The 18,724-nt window shown below is 37.6% G+C and overlaps 1 protein-coding gene across 8 annotated transcripts in view; it reads right to left on the bottom strand.

Moving 5' to 3' along the window:
- Positions 1–18,724, bottom strand: part of LOC117405868 (high affinity cationic amino acid transporter 1-like) — a 72,641-nt gene that overhangs the window by 44,410 nt on the left and 9,507 nt on the right. Inside the window, exon 1 of one of the 8 annotated variants that reach the window (XM_059029721.1) lies at positions 7,739–7,822. The exons of 4 other annotated variants lie outside the window; for them this stretch is intronic. The gene's annotated coding sequence lies outside the window, so the exon portion shown is untranslated. Of the gene's footprint in view, positions 1–1,809; positions 1,853–7,738; positions 7,823–18,724 lie in introns of those variants that run through there. 3 more of the 8 variants (XM_059029720.1, XM_059029723.1, XM_034009321.3) reach the window with 3 other exon arrangements.

Below are 18,724 nucleotides of genomic sequence, written 5' to 3'. Positions count from 1 at the left end.
TAAATAAAAAAGTTGCTGCTCTATGATAAGTTAAATTTACTTTCAGTAAAAAAGGGCATAAAACAGACCTCTCCATGAGGAGGTCACACACTTGAGAGCAAGTAATATTCCATATGTCATACTGTAGTAATGCATCAGAGAGAGACTGTAAAAAACTGGATTGTGTTTATCAATGCAACAATAAACAAAGTCTATACAAATCAAACATGTACCTGCAGTAATATACAGTAGTAGATCTGTTATATGTATACAATGAATACATAAATACTGTACCTATCCATTCATTACAAAGTGACAGCACAAATACCAGCACACCTGGGTGTAATTATTTTCAATAGCCTTTGTGATTCCTAATGTTTATGTTTTGTTATTTTATTGTTAATATATTCCAATATCTGAATACGTTAAGACTTGTGTTTATGATACAGTATTTGACTTGCTTGTGACTGCTGCCATTTGTTTTGTCTTGCCATTGCCACTAGTAAATGAGGCTTTAATCTCAATGGGTACTCTCCTTGCTAAATAAATAAATACAAAAACGTATGACAGATGCAGTATGTACAGTATATGTAACAGAAAAAGCATAAAAGCCAGACATGAACAAGCATCAAAATTACTTAAAATAGTAAAAAAAAAAAAAAAAAAAAAAAAAAAGTGACAATACTAACGTTTTGCCTAAACTTGTAAATTTGTAAGAGCGTTGTCTGGAAGAATTAACTGAAGCGCTGCTGAGTTTACCTCAGGAACAACCTTGCTATACGAGTGATACATGTAAACAACATGCAGATCATAATATAGTGCAATCATTATATAATGCATGGATATAGTACTATGTATCATGTTCAACATCGTATTAACAATTACATCATGTTGAGCTACTCTGTAGTGAATTTAATGTACTTTTCCTGCAGATGAGAACACAATACAAAAGTTGCAAAACATTTGAGTGAAAAAAACTGTTTGCACACAGTAGCCCTGCAAAAAACCTTACAAACTCAGTAAAAATAGAAAACACTCCCTTAAAACATAGTACACACTTCTAAAAGGAAAACATCAAAACAATAAACAAGCACGTCCCTACAAAGTACACCTCTGTTGTTTTTAAAGCTACTGAATTAAAATTGCCGACATGATTTCCGACTTCTTACTGTATTATCAATCTGCAATAAAAAAAAGAGGAGCACTACAAATTTCTGGGATTATCAGATAAATAAGTGAAAACAACAAAAAAAACAAAAAGCATAACAAGTTAAAATCTTACAAAAATGTAAAAGAAAGGGATCCCAAGCTTGCTGATACACCATGCTATATTCTGAATGATTAATTACCGCATTTGTTCAGAATTCAATCATAACGTCCTGCTCAAAATCGGAGGAGATCCCGGACAGAGCATACATTGGATGAGCAAATAGTGATTTTGGTTGCATCATGCTAACTTTCTAAGCAGTAATATCCAAGTATTGTAATTACAAGAAAAAAATATGATGATACATATCAAAAACATGTGAATACAATATTTATTATTTGTAAATTAAGTGCAATCAATGTTAAAACAATCCGAAACTGGAGAAAAATAAACTACTACTGCACCACTATGACTGCTGAATTATCTAAATAAAGCAATCAAATAAGGTTGACCTAAAACTTAGTGAATCATCTTTGCATGTTTTACTCTGCAAGACCATAATAAAAGTAAATTGCATGGAAACACAAAACCATGGAACACAAGAAAACAATGGAACCAAATGACCTTCAAAAGTACCACGTTTCCACTGAACTAAGGAATATATAGGCCACTTGCATACTTACAAAAAAAAATGCAGCTCTTCACGTACAAAAAGAGGCACAAAAGTGTGTTCAGCAGTAATGTTCCACTACAGAGAATGTGTGCTACACCCCTACAAATAGCAAATTACTGCATCACATGTCACAGGCATAGCAGCTGCTCAACCTGTCAGGCATTGCAGCAGTTATGCCAGCCCCCAGAGCCCTTTACTGGTAGATCTGCGGGTCACTCACTTTGCCACAAACACATCCTTGAGCAATACCAAAACACTTTTATCAGTCAACACACTAGAAGCCGCATTTGAAGCAGCTTTTTAGTTTGTTTTTAACAGTGTGCCTACATAAACGACATCATGTATCATTACTCTATACATACAGTACATTTGGTTCTTTTGTTCCCGCCCATGCCACCAGTATTTAGCAATTTATCAATAATAGTAAATAAAGACAAGCCTGCATGTTCAACCACCTGTACTAAACAGTTGTCAGCTGTTACAAACCAGTACATTTCAGATGGAAGTGGTTGACAGAGGCACCTTGAATGAACAGTCACAACATGTTCAGTTGTTGAAGGCTCATTCAATTTCACTATAAAAATGGGAGCTACTTTATATTTTATATATATGAAAGAAAAAAAAAAGATCATCAAATGACCATTTTTGTCAACTTCATAAACCTGCCAAAATGTGTAATGCCCTTACATATCTGTAAAGGGCAAAAAGGAGGCAAAGTAAACTTTTTACCCGTCAAACATTAACGTGTGAGCGCTATTTAGAGTCCCTGCATTCCATGTTCTAAAATACAGATCCATCTTTAGAAAAGCAGACACATTATGTTACTATTAATTGCATGGCTCAGTTTAACAGTTTTAGGGTTTAAGTCAGGGGTATTATACCAAATCTATCAAGCCATGAGGAAAAGAGTTGTTTACATATTGTACAATTATAATGTTTATGCATACAAAAATCAAACAACAATAAAACTAACCACTCATGTAGATAGTGGCTATTAGGGTGAGAATATCTATTTTTTATGTTCACAAGAAAACATGCTAGAGTATCTTAATTGAAGCTTTACATGTAGTTGACATTTGGAATAAATAACTGAATCCTATGATAAAATGGAACTGTCCTATACAGTAATGTGCTACTTGCTAGACACATTAGTCCAGTCTTTCACTGAAATAAAGAAAGGTGGACATTAAAAATTCACATTATTATATTACACATGTATTACTTAGTTCTTCAGTTCTAGTTTTATGAAATGAACTTGACATTGGAGTTTTTGTCTGGGGTATAATATAATGGGAATGTCTCGCTAGAGTGAATGACTTGTAAACATGAAGTGAAATCGATATGTGAAAAGGAACTGGACCATCCATTGGTTAAAACAATGTGCTAGTAAAACGGTTAATTTCTACTAGACACCATCTGTCATTGAATTTTTTGAGGGAACCATAAAATACTGCAATGTACCAACTAGAAAGACATGTCAAAGGCAGCGCGGTCTGTATCACTGATATGGCCATAAAAACAATGTGGCAGCAAAATGGTTATTTTCATTGGACAACACCGGGTAATGGAACCTTGTGTACCAAACATTAAGGCAACAACTCAAAGTTTACTGTTTCTATTCAAGCAGACACATGACCTTGCTAGCCATATTAGATCTGAGGTCATTGTCCCCAACACATTTAGCAGGCAGCATTTACATAACCCTGCAAATGTGAAGTCACTAGTGGTGTGTATCTTTGGGTTTACAACGAGACAATACATATCTCGATACGATTTGTATCACAATACAAAACATGAGAATTCAAAGTCCTTCCGGAAGACTTGGAATTGGAATTGTTAAAAGGGAACAGGAATTGGGAATTGATTTTAAAAAGAAAATGGAATTGAAAAAAAGGAATTGACCCCAACCTTGGATGGCACACAGGTGTTTCTTGGCTTCTTCTCAAGTGGGTGGAAAGACTTGCATTTCCAGTATAGTTCATTTGTTTGTGACATATCTTACAAATCACATGTGATATCAATCTTGTTTCTTTTTTTATTAAGATAAAAACCAAAATTGTCCTTCATTTTTTATTGAAACTTCTTGTATAAGTTTCTTTGTTTTCGTCTGACATTTGTACTTTCGTGATCGCCATCTTAGCAGTTTTTTTTTCTGTTGTATGTTTCTAAAAGTGTTTGGTGGCAACCTCTAATCAAGTTCATAGTGTATTTCTTACACATGCTTTGCTGTCAGTCCCACGAGCGAGTGCAAGAGAAAGTATACTATCAACTTTATTAGTGGTAACCACCATACCAAGGCTCTCGCTGTCTATTGAGCTGCACAATACTGCTAGGTTTAAGGGTCTACTACTGGTTGCTTGTCAATTCTTGGCAGAATTAATGGTAGTTCTGACATTGTGTACGTGTATTTAATTATTTTTTCAAATGACCGTAGCTATGGAGTAAAAGGAATGTGGCCATTTAAATCCCCATTAAACTAGCCAATCATAATAAATATGTTTAAAAAATTAGCTCTCCTCAAGTTAAGTTACGTTGATGCAGTTTTAAGAACTGCAATGAAAGCAGGTGAGCAGAGCATGTATAGTTTGCGATACAGAATAAGCAAGTTAGTTAGTTTGGGGGGGTGCCTGGTTGAGTAGAACGGTTGGTGTCCTTTGATCTGTATAGAATTTTGCCTTTGTGGATTCTTTTGCTTTTTGTTCTTCGTTCTTTTGGACAGAAAACAAATTCTGTTTGTGGCTTTCAGTGTTTGTTTCTTATTGCTAAAACATGGTCAATTTAATAAATGAAAAAAGAAGATGTGTACCATAAAAAATTAAGACTCTGTACTTTTTTGGGTCTGCAAACATTTTCACTGGGACCCCCAAAGTTTCCTCTGGGACCTTCAGTTTTTTTAATTGAGAGTCCTGGACCCTCAATGGGTAAAGTTTTGGAGAGCCGTGCACCATACAATTATAAACATATTCGAAATCATTCAATCTAATCGATTCAGTACCATCAGTCTATCAGCCTCCAGCTCTAGCAGGCTTCTATCAGACAGTAGATACCTGACAATCAATACTTTACACCGACAAAAGGAACCAGTCCTATACCAACAAACAGCCAATCACAGCCTGTCAGGTCATCTGCAGCTCAGCATCTTTCAACAATAAACCAAGACACGGACAGTCAGTAACATTGCTCCATTCATATATCTGGCACTAAGCAACTCTGATAATTATAAAGTTATTTGTTTAATAAAGTAATCTACTATTTTCCTAACACTTTTCTCAGTGGAAGTGTACCCAACAAATCAATACAAGGTCAAAATAAATCTAGTTTTAAAGAAAATAGTGCATCCTAGGATCCGCAGTCCCAAGCAGCACTAGAATACCCGAGAGGCACGGATCTGGATCAGGGTTCGAAATTAACAGCACTAGAATATCCGAGAGGCACTGATCTGGATCAGGGTTTGAAATTAAACTGCACTAGAATATCCGAGAGGCACTGATCTGGATCAGGGTTTGAAATTAAACTGCACTAGAATACACGAGAGGCACTGATCTGGATCAGGGTTTGAAATTAAACTGCACTAGAATACACGAGAGGCACTGATCTGGATCAAGGTTCTAAATTAACAGCATTAGAATACCCAAGAGGCACTATCTGGATCAGGGTTTGAAATTAAACTGCACTAGAATATCCGAGAGGCACTGATCTGGATCAGGGTTTGAAATTAAACTGCACTAGAATACACGAGAGGCACTGATCTGGACCAGGGTTTGAAATTAAACTGCAATAGAATACCCGAGAGGCACTGATCTGGATCAGGGTTTGAAATTAAACTGCACTAGAATACCCGAGAGGCACTATCTGGATCAGGGTTCGAAATTAACGACAGTCCGGTGGCCCATAGACACCAAATATTTCTTTGGGCCTCCAAATTTGCACCACCAGTAGCCCAGTGGCCCACCTCAATTGTTGCCAGTTAAAGAAACTGAAAAACGGCAACAATCGCAATCTCTATTAGCTGAATTACTACCAAGGCAGTGTCTTGATTGATTTAAATTTCCCTGCTACCATTAGCTGTTTCAAAAGCTACTCAAATTGAGGAGCCAATAATAATAAAGAATGTGTGTTCCTTGAAGGTTGCGCCCGCCTTTCAGTCCACCGGTCATTATTTGCTGTTCAAAGTGCTACTCAAGGGGGTCAGGTGGATAAGGGTACATTTTTATAATACTGAATTTTAATAATTTGACAATCCTAAAGTGTTGTGTTTTATCACATTGCCAGAATTTATACGAAAGAGTAATGTGATATATTTGTGGGATATACATGTTACCGCCAAAGTCCGAAGTCGGTCAGCGACGTCAGTGACTGGGCACTTTTGTCAAGAGCCCAAAAGCAACGGCCAATGACTGGCCGATTTTCAGTCTTTCGCCGTAACATATACATATACATATATATATATATATATATATATTGTAAACTATTGCGCCACACACAGGTTCATGCCCCTTTAAAATTATGACCCAATACATAGAAGTGGAGTTTTTTAAGCGTGGTTGCGCTAAATTTTAATAAACACAAAAACAAACAGCAGCAAAATAAACACCAAACTCCTCTTGGAGTGCTAACTAAACAGGATTTTTCCCTTACTAATACGCAGGACGGCTAAGCCGTTTACCTGCCCCACACACACAAACCACGCTGTCTTAACACAGTACTTACTCCCATGACTGCTCAGAAGCAGAGCACTTCATCTGCCTCCTTCTACTCAGCAGCCGTCCCGTGCAGACTGGCTGCACGTCTTAAATACCCTGCCCCTGGTCCCACTTCCCAATTACCACCCAGGTGCAGGGGATAATTAAACAATAAAACAGTTAAACTAAACAATAAAACAATTAAACAATACAAAAGGTGCATTTTTTTTCTCTTCAGGGAGGCTTTAACCCCCTCCCTGCTGCTGTTACAATATATATATATATATATATATATATATATATATATATATATATACACACACACACACACACACACACACACGGTATAAAAAAAAAGAAGTTCAGCACAGCTGATCAAGAGCTTTTGGCAGTTTTTGGCAGCAAGAATTATGTAGTCTGCCAAACGAGGATCTCTACTATCTAAATCTAGTGTTTCAGATTTGGGAAGCGAGTTCTCTCTTGCTTTCCATGCTCTCAAGCCTGATGTCTGCTATTAGCTGCTGTGTTGTTGCTACTATTTCATGTATTATGCTACTATCATGTATTATGCATTTTTCACAATATTTAATGTATTATGCATGGTTTTTACTGTATATCATGTATTATGCATTTCTCTGTATTTAAGGTATTATGGATTTTATTGTTGTTACTGAATCTTGTAACGCTCTTTGTGATGGCGGTCCACTATGAAAGGCGCTATATAAAATAAAGATTGATTGATTGATTGATTGAGAATCGGGATACAGATGCAGGTACATTGCAGGTTCAGCAAATAAAAAGCATAATTAAACCTGTTACAGTGTATTTTGTCACTTTGTTTATTGTGAAGACGAGATAATGGCAGGGATTAAAAAATAATCAAATTAGATGCTACTACCAATGGACTTTTATGTACTGTTTATGCCTGAAACAGTACAAGAAAAAAACAGTTGACTAACTACTGTTGGACATCCTTTGCTTTGTAGTTAATTCAGTTTAATATCTGAGTAAAGGGTCTATCATTCAAGTCATAATTAGTAAAAGTCTTTCTTGTGTCTTTCTCCACTGCTGATGCAAACAGTGTCATTCAGTTTAAAGGTGTGATATTCTTTTTATCGTCATCTAAAACTAATGAATGAGTTGGCGCAATGTAGTGCGCTTTTAGATGTGGAGAGGTTTTGGTGTTCTGGGCATTTCTGGGGGTAATTTTTCCAGTGCACAAGGAGAAGATTCTGGGTAACAACAGATTTTAATTACCTTTCTCAACAGGTCTGTGAACTTTCCCAATAGAAAGAAAACCTGATTTACTAGCACCACTTCGGCAAACCCCACATGAGTTCCGGATCCAAGCCTATGGAAAAACAAGTATAAATACTGCAACTAATCTCTCTGATCAAGGTGACTGACTACAAAACATACAATGCCAAGAGTTTTACAGCTGGAATGTATTCTCTACTGAAGTATCCAGAAGGAACCTGCCAGTAACCCCAGGCTAAATTAAGAAGTGGGCAGGGAGGGGGAGTGTCACGTTTGAACCAATCACATCTCAGCAGGAATACTTTGGCCAATAAACAACACAGGTGACATCATAAAGCTTCCGATGTATACAGTGCTAATGTAAAAAAAAAAAAAACTGTAGCACCAAAATAAAACAACCAAAATGGATGTATAAGCTTATCAGCAAAAGCTCTGTGCAAACCCATATCAGTAAAAGCTGTGCACAAATCCACATCAATAAAAGCTGTGCGCAAATCCACATCAGTAAAAGCTGTGCACAAATCCACATCAATAAAAGCTGTGCGCAAATCCACATCAGTAAAAGCTGTGCACAAATCCATCAATAAAAGCTGTGCGCAAATCCACATCAGTAAAAGCTGTGCACAAATCCATCAATAAAAGCTGTGCGCAAATCCACATCAGTAAAAGCGGTGCGCAAATCCACAGCAGTTAAAACTGTGCACAAATCCACATCAATAAAAGCTGTGCACAAATCCATCAATAAAAGCTGTGCACAAATCCACATCAGTAAAAGCTGTGCGCAAATCCACATCAGTAAAAGCTGTGCACAAATCCATCAATAAAAGCTGTGCGCAAATCCACATCAGTAAAAGCTGTGCACAAATCCATTAATAAAAGCTGTGCGCAAATCCACATCAGTAAAAGCGGTGTGCAAATCCACAGCAGTTAAAACTGTGCACAAATCCACATCAATAAAAGCTGTGCACAAATCCACATCAGTAAAAGCTGTGCGCAAATCCACATCAGTAAAAGCTGTGCGCAAATCCACATCAATAAAAGCTGTGCGCAAATCCATCAATAAAAGCTGTGCACAAATCCACATCAATAAAAGCTATGCACAAATCCACATCAGTAAAAGCGGTGCGCAAATCCACAGCAGTTAAAACTGTGCACAAATCCACATCAATAAAAGCTGTGCACAAATCCACATCAGTAAAAGCTGTGCGCAAATCCACATCAGTAAAAGCAGTGCGCAAATCCACATCAGTAAAAGCAGTGCGCAAATCCACATCAGTAAAAGCTGTGCACAAATCCACATCAATAAAAACTGTGCACAAATCCACATCAGTAAAAGCTGTGCGCAAATCCATCAGTAAAAGCAGTGCGCAAATCCACATCAGTAAAAGCTGTGCGCAAATCCACATCAGTAAAAGCTGTGCGCAAATCCACATCAGTAAAAGCGGTGCACAAATCCATCAGTAAAAGCTGTGCGCAAATCCACAGCAGTAAAAGCTGTGCACAAATCCACATCAATAAAAGCTGTGCGCAAATCCACAGCAGTAAAAGCTGTGCGCAAATCCACATCAATAAAAGCTGTGCGCAAATCCACATCAGTAAAAGCGGTGCGCAAATCCATCAGTAAAAGCTGTGCACAAATCCACATTAATAAAAGCTGTGCGCAAATCCACATCAAAAGCTGTGCGCAAATCCACATCAGTAAAAGCGGTGCGCAATTCCATCAATAAAAGCTGTGCACAAATCCATCAATAAAAGCTGTGTGCAAATCCACATCAATAAAAGCTGTGTGCAAATCCACATCAGTAAAAGCTGTGCGCAAATCCACATCAGTAAAAGCTGTGCACAAATCCATCAATAAAAGCTGTGCACAAATCTACATCAATAAAAGCTGTGCGCAAATCCATCAATAAAAGCTGTGCGCAAATCCATCAATAAAAGCTGTGCACAAATCCATCAATAAAAGCTGTGTGCAAATCCACATCAGTAAAAGCTGTGCACAAATCCACATCAATAAAAGCTGTGTGCAAATCCACATCAGTAAAAGCTGTGCACAAATCCACATCAATAAAAGCTGTGCGCAAATCCACATCAGTAAAAGCTGTGCGCAAATCCACATCAGTAAAAGCAGTGCGCAAATCCACATCAGTAAAAGCAGTGCGCAAATCCACATCAGTAAAAGCAGTGCACAAATCCACATCAATAAAAGCTGTGCACAAATCCACATCAATAAAAGCTGTGCACAAATCCATATCAGTAAAAGGCCCAGGTGAGTAAACTGTGCAGATAGCGTTGCAGAGATGCTGTCATCAGCATTATTTTTAGGTTGATTCCAAGTTTGCTCCAAGTGATTATTCTTGTTGCTTCCTGTGATGAACTCGGTTGCTGATTAAGCTTAGTAATATAAATTACACACCTCATAAGTCAATCATATTGCTACTGTAACAGCGATGTCGTTAGCTGCCAGGAAACATCCTTTCCTCTAGGGGTGGAGATATCACCCTATAACACCCTATGGTATAAGAACACAAACTAAAACTTATTTCACCACTGAAGACATTGATAAAGACTTTTAGCTTTACAACGTGTCTAACCAATGATTGTTTTATGATGCCAAAGTACTAAACACAAACATGATACTGGTTAATTAAAAATACGTGACCACAATCAATCAATTGGTTTCTTATGTCAATGGGGGTTACTAAGGATATTCAGTGCATGGTCATTTCACAGTTAGACGGCTGATGATTTTTTTTATACAGATAACTTTTTTGCAGCTTGGCCCTTTCTGTAAGACATCAAAATATCACATCAATGTTTTAATATTTAACATTGTCTAAACCACGTCAAAATCCTGCCATAACACTGTTACTAGCGTGTAGGGCAGCCTGTGATTTAACACAGCAGTCTGCAAGGTGTTTCAATATTCCTTTCCTGGGTTTCGGAAAGTTTAACAAGTAACGTTAAACGTTGTAAATAATGCTTATGTATTATCCTGATTGTACTGTAAGCTTTCATCCGATTTTGCAAACTATCATAATAAGCTTGATCCATTCATTTAGTATATTGTAATGTATTCATGTTTAGGAAGTAGTACTCAGGGAGATGGTGTTGAATTCTCAAAATGTTTGTTTTATTTGAAACTACACAGAATTCCTGACAAACTGAACAGACAACAAGTCCTGCAACAAAGCAATTGTCTGGGTCGTTCCAATATTTTTTTTTTGAAAGTAAAAATATATGAAAGCATGACGGCCTTTATGTATAAAGATCTTCTTCACTAATATACAACTGAACAAGAACTGTTGAGTATTTATTTTCGTTTCATACAGTATTAAATGGCAGTGTTTATATCTGATAGTGAAAAATAAATAAAATAATAGCAAGATAAAGAATGTCTATGTATTGATTTATGTATTAATTGTAGAAGGAATGAGGTATACAGAGGGTACAATAAAATAAATGAAGTAAAAAGAACGGTTGTACCAAAACGAAAACGCTGTATAAATGGGATGTATTAAGATGAATGTGTTGCTGGTTGTTTTTAAATCCCGTTGTGAGAAGTAAGGGATAGAGTGAACTACAGAACCCATAATCATTAGCGTGACCAGTCAATGCATACTGGGTAATTAACGCAGGTTTAAATTGACTGGCGAAGCTAATGGGGGGGGGGGGTCGTAGGAACGGTGGAGAGTTCCGTGTTGATTGTAGAGACGGCGAAAATCTACAATATTAAATTTGTTGAAGTAGTTGGAGACGGCGTACGGTGGAAGATTTAAATTGAACAACGAAGCACAGTTCAGTTTATGAAGAAGGAAAGCTGTAAGCCTTCTTTTATTAACCTGAAGAGGCACTTCGGATTTATAAAAACAACCAGCAATTGAAACGTCTTTTAAGTTGGACAAAGTACAGAGGCTTAAAGGAAGGGTATGTAAACCCAGGTTTTGCATTGTTATTGAGTTGCTGTTACCAGACAGACGGCCTGTGTTAATGTGGTACAGGGAACTGGCATTCTTTGTGGGACTGACTGATTGTTAAGTTTCCTGCGGTGCACTAACAACACTGAGGACGCTGCTGGAAAATACCACACTGCTTGTGCACGCAGAAAGTGCGCGTCTGTTCTTGTGAGACGTGAAGTAACAGCGTGTTTAATTCTTTTTACTCAACGGAGTGGATTTACAATGCATATAAGTCAGTGACTGTTATACCTCTGAGCTACGGGGAACAAAGGCTGAGAGGAGCAGAGATTGGCGCACACGGTGTACAGTGGAAGAAAAAAAAACACTGTGTGCTTTATTTGAAGTACTGTTTTATTAGTTGTGAGGATTGGTCTCTGGACGGTATACTTTTTAACTTTAAGACCTGCAGCATATAAAGGACTTCCACCAAGTACCAGGAGGGGCAGTCGTGTCCACCCTGCAGTACAGGACCTCTGTAACCCAGGAGCAGCAGAGCTGAACCAACGTACTCGCTGGAGGAGGGGTGGCCTGTCTGTACACTGCCTCTAGAGGGGACTGGAGGAAGTCTACGCAAAGCAGGAATAAAGTAACTGTGGTTTATAAGGGTTGGGAGTGCCCACTAGAAAGCTGAACCTACTCACCTTGCAGTTCCACGCCAGGAGGTTTAAGTGGACGGTGAGCGACGGACCTGAGACAATCCCGAACTATATTACTTGTATGATTTACTCCCTCAAGACTACAGGGACATTTTATGGTTGTGTTGTGGATAATGCAGAAAGAGCAGCAGCACAATAAAAGTCACTGTAGTTTTGTATTTCCTGTGTGGCGTCCATCTGTTCACCCTGTTCTACACCTTCTGGCTATCCTACACATATTACGTAACTAATACCAACCGGTTACATAATTTATTTCAATATTTATGAATGTATTTATTTATTTATGTTTTACTTTTACCAAATATATAGGCTATCCTTCAGCATTAGCTAATTCTCAGAAATGAATGTTCCTTTTTGTCCAGTGGGGACCACAAATAGCGTTACTCTCATCAACCAGTATCGAGGAAAACGTACTTCCTTGCGCCAATAGGGACCACAATGAGTGTTACACTGACAGGAAACTTTTTTTTGACAGGAACATTTTTCAGAAGTCAAGATCAGAATCTCAGAATGATGATGATGAAGATGACTCGAAAAAATCTCCAAAATCTCCAACATAACAGTCCCAAGAATCTCAGCTGGCTGACTTCATCTTTCAAAATACTGCTTGTTTTCTCAACTAATCGTGTACCACTGACAGTTAAAACAACATGCTTGCAAACTGTAGGTTATAGTTTCAAATCCCACACATACCAGACCTTTTTATTTATATAAATATATATTTTTTGCATGCAAATGTTCAATTTTAAAACAGAAATAAATAATTTAATATAAATGAGGTAGATGTCACAATAAGTGCATTCCCTAGTATATTTTTATGTTGACAAATCAAATTAATTGTCAATAAACTCGGCTGTCCTGTAATATACATATGCGTGTGTAACAGGGGAGATCTGTGCTGACTGTCTGGCGTATGCGTGGTGCTGCAGGAAGAGGGCAGCAGCCTCGTAAGATCTGCCTGTCAGTCATGGCAATGACACGGAGAGGTGGAAAGAGGGTGTGTTAGATTTCTCTCTCACTGAGTGGCTGAACCTATAAATAACGCTCTGTTATTCCCTCAGATCGGCCCCTATAGGACGTACACGAGCCAGGGAAAGTGAGAGCTCTAGAAGTGAAAGCGGGGGTCAGTGGGTGAAGGAAGGACTTAGGGTCTTTCTATTGTTTTTGTGACGTGGTCTTGGTCCAGACAGGGACCGTGTTATTTTGATTAATAAACTGCTTATTAATTGCACCTGGTAACGCTCTCCGTCTTCTGCTTTATCATCAAGGGCACGGGTCACTACAATATTTTGCGGTACATATTCCCATGTAAGATGGCCTTGTGATTGAAATATTTGCCTATTAATAATAAATTAATATAATATAAATACTTTGCTCTATTTAACAATGCCAAGATATTCAGTCAGTATGGGGGTTATGTAAGGTGAAATGATCAATAAAAGGCCTCAACCCCACCAAATCCAACAGGGTATAAATGCACATAAAAAAAGTGGCCAGGCAGTGTATCCTAATGCTTTACTGTATTTACACTTTTTTTTTTTCTACACACCGGACACGATGCGACAAGCAAATGTGTCGTATGCACCACGACAAAAAAAAAGAGTTTATTTTCCGTGTGCCAAGAGGACTTTGCTGCCCTTCCTCTGACATATTTTGTTTGGTTTGATTTTCGTGCTCCACAAATCTCATACAGCGCCTACTGCTCTCTGATGCACAGGTGGCGCTCACTGTGACCCTCATTATCATAATTGCATCTCATTATTTGTGCATGTTGAGTAATTTGCATTGCTCTTAAGTTTACATAGGCCACAGTGCAAAATAATTGCCTGGCCGTTTTACGATTTCCAATAAAACCTAATTTTGGAATCTGTGTAGTCAGGGTTAGAAACTCAAGCTTGCCCGCTTGCCCCAGGCGAATTAAATTTGTTGAGGACTAGTTGATGTCTGTGTCTCAGTAGTCCTTTGGGCAAGTACTTAAAACAAATGTACACATATACTCCCACATTCAGTCTTGCGTTAAAAAATGCAGGGAAGTCAATTTTCTAACGGGTGTAGCAGTGGTGAATAAGCATTCACAAATAATGCTTATAATACAGTCACTCGGAACTGAAGCCTCTCTTCATCTCCTCTGCAATGCCAACTTAATCAGTGTTTGCTTCAGGACTTGCAGATTGAGGGTCAATGTGGCCCCCTCTCAATTTTTTGGGGACATTTTCTTCAGTGAGGGGGTCAATATGTCAGCCTCTCTGCGTGCTCATTGGAAAAGACCATCGCAATCAATCTGTTTATGTTTATTTGTTCAATCTATCTGTTCAACTCCACACTTTTATTTCTCACTACACCACTGATAGTAATGTTTGATAAAAAGCGTAGTGGGTTACTGTCCTACTTTTCTGTAATTAACAAGAAGCCTAAAAACAACTTTGACAGGTATTTCCACAAGTGTACTACAATACTGTATTTATTAACAATAAATACATAAAAACAGCAGGGGTGTAACTGTTACAGTATGTACACTTTAGCAGTGTACAGTATGTGCATGTTTGTTATACAAATTCATGAAGACCTTTTATTTACTTAATATATGTTTGAAACACTATATTAAAGTTTAGAAAAGTAACATTCATTTTGGGTTTGTGACCACCAACTTTTACTCATTATATGCTGTGGAAAGAGGAATATCATTTTTGTTTCTATCTTAGTATGTGCTTCCACATATGCTTCAAGTTGAAGTTCTTATCTGCTTGAGGGTCTGGGGTTTTCTAGTAATTGTTGGTAGCTTTTTTTAATGAAGTAAAAACGTTTTACTTTGTGTGAAGAGATAAGACAGTTAAAACAGTAAATGTGAATTTATTGATAAGAAACATAAGTTACAAAATTACAGGTGGAACCCTAGTTAATTTCATTTGGAATTTAAACTTGTACAGACAAGCTGTTAAGAAAGACGTGATACTGTATTATAGCTGATTTCATTTCAAAAGTCATGAACTATGTTTCTTTGTTTTGGGGGAAACAGCCACACAAATGTAAGTGTAAAACTGTAGGACCAACAGCACTCTGGAATACAGCCTGCTGTTTTGAGAATAGTGTTGAATCTTGTTTTCGGTATGCATTCAGTTTATAGTTTTTCCTTTTTTAACATTTAAAAAATTTGAAAGCAATGAACTTATATGTATGTGCACACAAATAAAACACACACAGTGCTTCACTTGTTTGAATCAGTTTTACATTTAATGTACTTGTAGATAACACCAGTACGACTGTCAGATGAGCTTTGCCGAGTGATGTTATATACAGTGTAACACTCAGGTTTGGGGCTGATGTAACTTAAAAAAAAGGATGGTGAGTAAGTAGATTCAAGAAACTGCACAGAGTCCTTTTCTTCAGTCAGTTGTTAGGTTTATTGAAATATGCAGGGAGTCTGGTCCCAGGTACAGGACACAGAATACTCGTTCTTACAATTGTTGCATGACATTAAATACCCTTCTGCATAGGTGTCTCTCTCCTCCTCTTTCTCTGACACTTAACCAATAGAAAAGGTACAACTCATTATCCTGTTGCCATATATTCCATTTTGTGTGAGTGTGTGTATGTGTGTGTGTGTGTGTGTGTGTGATCTAGTGTGAAGATCTCTGAACTCAGTGCTTTCTTCAGACCCTGGTGTCACAAAGGTCCATACATCTGGTTTTTGTCATCTTCCTTGTTCCTATCTCTCCGATTTGCCTAAGACCCTTTGATCCCAGTTTCATTATCTCTTTTTGGCTCTTCGGTCCCCCTTGAAAACTAGCTTTATGACCCCGTCATAAACCAGCTGTATTTTCTAAGCAAAAACCTGTTAACTAGTTTTATAACCCAGTGGACTCCCGAAGGGCAAACTTCTTTCATGTCAGGGCTGGAGATCAAAGGACTTGTTTGTACAGCCGTGTGCTGCTGGCCAGCCATTTGCTTTGACACAAATGAATCTTAACTTCTCTACCATATTGCAGCTTTCATCTATCACAGCAGTGCTTGCATTTTTGGAACTAACAGTTTTTTCTATCCAATGTTAAATCACTTTTCAGAAAAATAACATGAATACAGCCGTCATTCCTCATGCGTAGCAAACTGCTATTCAATACTTGTTCCATGTTTTCCAACAGGGGCTATCAGAAAAACACTCATTTTTTAAAACAAACCTTTAGAGTGCAATATATGTACGTGTATTGCTGTTTTGTAAACATCTGAACGCTCATTAATACGTTAACTTTAACTGTTGTTGAAATGATAGTGTGTTCCGGCACTTTCTGGGGGGGACTCGAGCACTGGATTAACCGTTACCTTCAGCAACACCCCTGGAATAAAAATCCTGATACCGCTAAAGATTCTGAATTCCATCAGGCAAACAAACACCTAAATCTACAAGCTAAACATGCAGCTTGTTGCGGCTCAAATTATGTAAATCATAAAAAGCCGACTTCAAGAACAGATCTGAAGAAACTGTATATGCCTAGAACTGAGTGAAAAACCATCTACTAACTTGTTCTTAAAGTATGGGTCGAGTATAATTTTTCTTTTGTAGACGAGGAAATGACTAAAACACCGCTAATCTATGTGAAAATAACTTTATTGTACTTACCGATGGCACTGGCAGTAAATATCACTCAAACATCAAATCACAAAGGTGGTCTGAAGACAGTTCCAATACCTATACAAATGTACTCACAGACAGATTTCGAAAAATGGTCCTGTAAAAAGTTTTAAGCTGTACGTTTCCAAACAGCCAAGGCTTTTTCAAATTCCATGTAAAGTGATGCTGGAGTTTAAAGACAGGTACATTATTTCAGTTTCTGGACACAAGAGTGAACTCAGTCTCAGTCATTACGCGACAAACACCGAAGCAATGCAAAAAGGGAAATAAATAGCAGTGTGGAGTAGTGGTTAGGGCTCTGGACTCTTGACCGGAGGGTTGTGGGTTCAATCCCCAGTGGAGGACACTGCTGTTGTACCCTTGAGCAAGGTACTTTACCTAGATTGCTCCAGTAAAAACCCAACTGTATAAATGGGTAATTGTATGTAAAAATAATGTGATATCTGTATAATGTAAAATAATGTATAATGTGATATCTTGTAACAATTGTAAGTCGCCCTGGATAAGGGTGTCTGCTAAGAAATAAATAATAATAATACATTTCTTCATGCAAGTTATTTTCACTGTAAAGATATTTGTGTGTCTAATCCTTAAGTGTGTGATTTACAATAATGTTTATTGGTATTGCGTCTGGGGAGGGGGACACAAGGGCACGTTAAGAGAAATTCAGCGGGAATTTTTTTATTTCAGGGGGACATTGGCACAATGGCGCGGCCTAGCGCGAACACTGCTTAATGATGTTTTACGTTTGTGTTCTCCCTCTGTGCGGGATGCAAAGTTTATCGTTTGAATTTACTGAAACACGTTGCATCTTTTGAAGTAAGTGTAAAGTCATTTTACAAAAACGTGGAGATTTATACCGGGTTACGACCCTGACTGAAGATGTCATTAGCAAAGGGGGGCGGTTGTACGAACGAGGTCAAACAATAGGCCATGTTTTACTAAACATTTTTTAAAACTAATAAACAAACAATTACCATATGAACACTATCGTAGTATGTTGCTTAAAATATAATAACACAATATATTCATAATAAATTCATAATAAAGTTCTTATCAATAAACAGTAAGCCCCTAACACGTTTTAAGCTTGGGACTCGCTGTCTGTAGATTGGTGTTGTTTACATTATCGTCAGCATATTTTTAGTGATTGGAAGCTTAAATTATCTTTTTAAAAACACACTTTTTTCTTATACCAATACAGTACTGGTGAGTGATAATCAGTTCATTTGAAAACCAGGCTTTAATCACTGATAATAGGTGCACAGGCGGTGATTCCGTGAGCTCTCCGGGGCTCAAGCACCAATGGGAAAACAAGGTTCTGCACAGTGCAAATAAATCACCTGTTCTGTCAATATACAGTGTGGATACTTCACAATCTGAACTGTTATTGCAGTATTTAAAAATATATAAGCCATTTATACAAAGTCTCCCATCTTTCTTGAAAAGATCTGCGTTTCCCTCCTTTTTCTTTTGTATTTGTTATGCTCTCATTAGTATCTATAGTGATTCAGCGTCAGACCGTGCTGGCAGATTCTACTGTATTTGCTGAAGCGGTTTTCTCCCACTGCTAATTAAACAAAATAAAAATAAATAACCATCTAACAATTTCAGGCTTGTTAGTGGGATTTAAAGCTGTATTACAGTTAAATTACAGAGGATTTAAAACAGAATTGTGGCAAAATGTACAAAAATGCCTACACACAAAAACCCCAAAAGAATGTGCCCGTGACCATAGGGATTTCGT

This window comes from Acipenser ruthenus, chromosome 9, assembly GCF_902713425.1.
Source record: "Acipenser ruthenus chromosome 9, fAciRut3.2 maternal haplotype, whole genome shotgun sequence".
In the NCBI taxonomy this organism is placed as follows: Eukaryota; Metazoa; Chordata; class Actinopteri; order Acipenseriformes; family Acipenseridae; genus Acipenser; species Acipenser ruthenus.
The sequence above is the reverse complement of the archived record's forward strand: the minus strand, read 5'-3'. Positions and strand labels throughout refer to the sequence as shown.